Consider the following 6,222-nt stretch of genomic DNA (forward strand, 5'->3'; position numbering starts at 1 on the left):
ACTCAGTCGAGACATTCATGGCACCATCTCCACCTTGTGTCAATGCACCGGCTCCTTCTTGAGCAAAGCTAGCTCTTGCATCCTTGAACTTGCTCGGCTTCAGGTGGGGATGAAGAATCCAACATTTATCTTTGATGTGGCCCTTCTTCTTGCAATGGTCACAGATCCATGGCTTCCTGTCATCGGGTTTAAAGACACCTTTGTTGGCCGAGATGAGCTCTTGCTTCTTGAAGAGACCAATAGAACCTTGCTCCTTTTGGATCCTTGCACAAACGTCTTCAAGGCTTGGGAGCTTATCCTCTCTCAAAATGTGCTTGATGAGGTCGTTGAAGATGGGGTTTAGCGTGAGAAGAAGTCCAAAGACTTTGTCTTGCTCTCGCCTTTCATTGAGAACTTTAGGATCCAAAGTGCTCGGCCTCAGCATCTCTAGCTCAGCCCACAAAGATCTGAACTTCCCAAAGTGAGCTTTGAACTCCATGTCTTCCTGGCTCAGGTCATTAATCGCCTTCTTGACTTCAAAGACTCTGCTCAGGTTTGTATCATTACCGAACACATTCTTGAGAGTTTCCCACAGAGATTTTGCTGTCTCACAGTAGGAGTAAGCTTCAAGAATCGTCGGCTCAAGGGAGTTTTGAATGATGCCAAGCACGGTCTGGTCTTCTTGGAACCATTTTGCTTCCACAGCTTTGGCTTCTTCATCCTTCTTTCCGTCTTTGGTGGCGTCTTCTTCGGGAATCTGTTCTTCTAAGACGTGATTCCAAAGCCCTCGTCCACACAACGCCGTCTTTGTGGTTCTAGACCACAACAAGTAGTTTCCTCCTTTGAGGATAACAGGAATCACCACCGGTTTTGAGATCTCGGTGTTTGCATCGTTTGAACTCATTTTGTTCTTGAGGGGTTTTGAGAAACAAGAGAATAAGAGATGAGCGAACTAGAGAATGAGAGATTTAGAGAATAAGGTTTGAAGAATAGAGAAAAGAAACTCAGGAAATCGGAACCAATCTCTCTGATACCATGTTAGAATATTTAGAGACTAAGCGGAATAAAGAGATTTGAGAGAGTGTGCAAAAGATATGAGAGAAAGAGTTCCCAAAGTAGTGTGTTTATTCATTCTCGTCTTTGATACATATGTAGAGGAGACAGAATAGAAACTAGGTTTAGCTAAGCTACAATACAAAAGAAAGTGGTTAGAGACATAAGGAAACATGTGAGTCTTGAGCATGGATCCCGAGAGATAGTGACAGCTCCAACGGTCACAAGACCAAGTGTAAACGACGCGCCAAGGGGGGACCATTGTACGGACACCAACTCTCTTCTTCCTTAAACATCACACGTGATCCCTTGAGCCTTCTCTCCTTATTAAAGGCTAACACCGATTCAAGCCCTAAAGCATAGAACCTTTCTTGACCAATACCCTTGTGTTATTAAAGCGTGTGAGAGAACTGAAAGCAAAACAAGACTAATGCGAGATGATATAGACATAATGCATATGTAAAAGATCAAATAAGAACATAGTCCAAATCATGTCTTATCTCATGCATTTTAGGTCTTTAGGCATTGTTTTAGGACTTAGGAGATTGCATTAGGTCCAAGAGAGTTTTGCATGGTTTGGAGTGTTAAACAGGTGCTTTTGGAGCCTATTTGGAGTGGAGGATATGATTCAGATGAAGAAATGGAGTTGAAATGATTAAAAATGGTGAAAAGGAGCAATTTTGGGTTTCTCGGTAAAATGATGTACTGATGGCCGAAGATTCTCGGCCAAAATCCTTCCCGCGGGTAGACCTCTCGGCCAAAAACACGTACCAGCGGTCAAGTCTCTCGGCCAAAAATCCCGGGTGTAGATACATTTCCGAAATCGCGTCACCGGAAGATCCTGCCGGCCGATTCAGCTTACAGGGTCTTCAGAAAAGTTGGAGATAATTGAGTCAACAACCCAGGAAAGGTTGAATCAGGGCATTTGGTGCACTGAGCTGAAAGATACGTTCACCGGAAGACAGACCTCTCTCACATCCATTCCGGAGCAATCCGATACTTCTGAATAATCGCCTGTCCGGGGAAACTTCCCGTCCGATTCAGCTGTCGGGTGCTTCATCAAATTTGGAGACGATTGGATCATGTTTCCAGACCAGGTGGAATCATATGATTTGGAGGCGTGAGTAGAGAATTAAGCTCACTGGAAGGCACGCCTGTCTCGCTACCGTTTTGGACCGACCCGATGAGCTCCGAAGATTGTGAAGGCCGATGCACTTCCAGACCGATTCAGTCTACAGGTACGTCATCAAGATTTTAGATATTTGAGTCCTCTTTCCAGAACGTTTAAGAGCATTCAATTTTAAGCCATGATCAAGAAGATAACGTTTCCGGAATGGACATATGTCTAGAAGCCTCTTTCTGACCGTGTCAATGTACTGCAAAGATGAGCCCTCCGGGGAACCTTCCACTTCCCAAGCGCTGAGGGTTTCTTCACCAAAGTTCGAGATATTTGAGTACCCTTTCTAATTCAGTTGAAATCATGCCATTTGGATCTATATCCTGGAAGTTACTGTCCCCTGAATGCAAAGTGGTCCAAGAAGGCTTAGGTTGTGTGACACGGTACTGCGACTCGATTAACTCGCACCCATGAATGTTCAACGCTCTGGAAACAAGTTGCGACTTTAGAGATGAGTGTAAGGAGACTCTGAGCAAGGTAGAGACTTCCGGAATCAAATTTGACTAAGTCCACAATGCTGTGCGAGATAGGCCTGCGAGTTGGACATGAAGTGGAACCATGTAGCACATGTGTTCGCAATTTACACCGACTTGGGCCTGCGACTTGGGACTAAAGGAGGACCAACTCACACACATATTATCTCCAGAAAGTGTCTTGGTTGTGCGAGTTGAAGAGAAGAAAGCCTGAACACCACAAACACTCGCAGTTTACACCTAGATAGGCATGCGGCTGGGGCTTAAGGATTTAAGGTGCACAAGGCTGTTTCTATAGCTGTGCGACTTGGGCCTGCGACTTGGGAAGCACCTGACCATGTCGCACACTTGAGACATGACCCATTTGAAGCCGGGTCAGTACTCAGTTTGTCCTGGACTGACCTGGTCCATAACACTTAGTATAAATACTTTTTTGGGAAAAAACCCTAAAAACATCTTCTTCTCTCTTAGTTTCTCTCTTGTTTTCTTTCCTTTTCAGTGTAAAAACGAGTTTGATCAGGATATATCTAGCAGATTTAATCATCTTAAGGCTGTTTCTTATCATCAGATCATCTCATCTCTGCTTCTAATAATGATTAACACCACCTCTTGCAAAGGAAATGGTGTGTTAATCATGATTAGTGAGTAGTCATCTTTTAAGCTTCTAGGTGTGTAGATTAGGGTGCTTAGATGATCGGTTTATGATGTTTAGTTTCTAGATTCTCATTACCTTTCCTTAGTTAGCTGCTCTTAATGCTAGATCTTTTCACATCACTCTGATCTAGACCTTAGTCATTTCTCCACCCACAAGGTGTTTGATGAAATGTCTGAATGAGCTAAGCTAAGGGTTTATGCCTTTTTCATCATGGGAATGATTTGTTAAATGCATGAATGACATGTTAGAACTGTTTCTTAATGCTCACTGATTCATATTTCACAAATGATGATTTGGTTTGAAAGTGGATTAGTGTAGAGATTAATGCCTTCATGAGAGGATTAGTCTAGATTTGAGTTCTAACTTAATTGGTTTTGAGATCATGTGATTGCTTGTTGCTGCTTTCTGTGTAAGATTCGGTCTCTTTTAAATAGAAACCGTTTGGTCATTATTAGACTTGATACTTTATGCTTGTTGATTGCTTGATCTTGCTTAAGGTGAATTAATCTTGATGAAGTGATTTACAAAGAGATTATTGTCATGAGAGTGAATTAATCTGCTTTTGAAGTCTAGACTAAAGAGTAACTTGCATTGCATTATTGTTCTTAGCATCATGAATTGATATCTACAGCACCCTAATCAATGATCATATCTAGAGGTTTAGCTTTCTCTTTATTTTGAATTTGAGTCTTGTTTTGTTGTCTTGTTGCTTGTTCTTAAATTACTGCTTGTTTTTGTTTGTTTTATGTTTTAGATCACCTTGTTACCAACTCATCTGCTATTTAGACTTGAATTAAGATAGCTCCTCATAGTTCTAGTGTCTAGAATCTCTCCATTTGGATTGATACCTCAAGTGCTACAATGACATGAGTAGTTGAGGAATTGATCAAGGTTGAAAAATACCTACTATCAATTTGGCGCCGTTGCCAATTGCAGATTCATTCTAGCATTAGGACTTTGGATCTTCTTGAGATCAAGTCATTTTCTTTTGTTTTACCGATTACCTTTCAAGTGCTGTCTTTGTTTTCAGGTTTATGAACACCAGAAGTCAAGCAAGGAGGAAAAGAGAAAGAGCTGAGCACATTGAGAGGTTGGGTATGGATCAAGGGCAACAGGCTCATGGTGGTAATGGAAACCACCAGGCTCAGCAAGAGGGTCCAGCACCACGTCCAAGAATAGTTGTGGGAGCTGGTGATGAGGCCAATACTCAGGGTCAGAGATATGGGATTCAAGCTCCTACACCTGAAAACGATTTTGAGATCAAATCTGGCTTGATCAACATGGTGCAATCAAACAGGTTCCATGGCTTGGCATTAAAAGACCCATTAGATCACATTGACAACTTTGATAGAGTTTGTGATCTAACTAAGATGAATGGAGTGAGTGAGGACAGTTTCAAGTTGAGGCTATTCCCTTTTTCTCTAGGAGACAAAGCTCATCAGTGGGAAAAGTCTCTACCTCAAGGATCAGTCACAACTTGGGAGCAATGCAAAAGAGCATTTCTAACCAAGTTCTTCTCTTCATCAAAAACAGCAAGGTTAAGAAATGAAATCTCAAGTTTCATTCAGAAGAACCATGAATCATTTTGTGAGGCTTGGGAAAGATTTAGAGGGTATACCATGCAATGCCCTCACCATGGATTCTCAGATTGTCAGCTGCTAAGTACCTTCTACAGAGGTGCTTTACCAAAGGTCAGACTTCTCTTGGACACAGCTTCAAATGGTAATTTCATGACCAAGGAAGTCAATGATGCCATGACCCTAGTGGAGAATGTAGCTCAGAGTGATGAGCTTTATGGATCAGACTTTGAAAGAAATTCAAGAGGAGCTGTGAGTGCTGAAGAGGAAAGGACAAGGAAAGACATCAAGTCTCTCAATGAGAAGCTAGACACACTTCTCTTAGCTTCTCATCAGTCAGCCAACTTTGTTAGAGATGTGAATCATGTTTTTCAAGACACATTTCAAAGGGAAGACATCACAGCTGAGGTGAACTTTGTAGGTGGCCAACAAGGTTACCAAAAGGGCTTTACCTACTACAAGAATCCCCTAAACCAGAACTTCTATCCTCAAAACACTCAACAACAAGGTTTTGTCTCTCCCCAACAACAAAGTCTCCAACAGAACTCAGAGAATAAGGATCAAGAAGTGCAGAACCTGCTCCAGCAAATCCTCAAAGGTCAAGCAAGTGGTGCCATAGACTTCAACAAGAAAATGGCAGAGATTAACAACAAGGTGGATTGCACTTATTCTGATCTTCTAACTCAACTTTCAACCTTGGCTTCCAAAGTCAAGACTCTAGAGAACAACAAGGGCCACTACAGTTCTCAAGCTCAAAGATCTTTACCAGGGACATCAATTGCACATCAAACAGAATACTGCAATGCAATCCTCTCAAATGATGAGATTCATGCTGCTGTCCAAGAAATTGAGGACCTTCTCCATGGCAATGTCTCAAGTGAAAAATGCCTGACAAAAGATGATGAGAACGCCATCATAGATGAGTTTGAGTTCTTGTTCTGTGATCTCAATGAGGACATTGAGAAAGAAGGTGGGGAGGCATCTTGTTTTGATATGAAAAAGAATGATTCTGAGATTGCTGAAGGAAAGGATCAGAGAATGGTTCAAGTAAGGACATCTGATGGAGTCTCTAGCACTGGTTCAACAAGGGTGAAACCCAAATCTATTCCCAAGCTAGGCAACCCAGGAAAGTTCTCCATCTCATGCTCTCTTGGAAATTTGAAAGTGGACAATGCTTTGTGTGATTCTGGATCAAGCATCAGTGTAATGTCTTTAGACATGGTGGAGAGACTAGGGATCAAGAGTCTTAAGCATCACCCCATGTCAATCACCTTTGGAGATTCATCCTCAAAGAAGCCATGTGGAATC

The 6,222-nt window shown here is 42.1% G+C and overlaps 1 non-coding gene across 1 annotated transcript; it reads right to left on the reverse strand.

Moving 5' to 3' along the window:
• Positions 1-4,872: 4,872 nt before the first annotated feature.
• Positions 4,873-4,979, reverse strand: LOC112085983. The gene has a single exon (XR_002899232.1). It is a non-coding gene; the product is annotated as a small nucleolar RNA R71 (small nucleolar RNA).
• Between the last annotated feature and the right edge of the window lie 1,243 nt (positions 4,980-6,222).

Source organism: Eutrema salsugineum, unplaced genomic scaffold (genome assembly GCF_000478725.1).
Source record: "Eutrema salsugineum unplaced genomic scaffold, Eutsalg1_0 scaffold_26, whole genome shotgun sequence".
Lineage (NCBI taxonomy): Eukaryota > Viridiplantae > Streptophyta > Magnoliopsida > Brassicales > Brassicaceae > Eutrema > Eutrema salsugineum.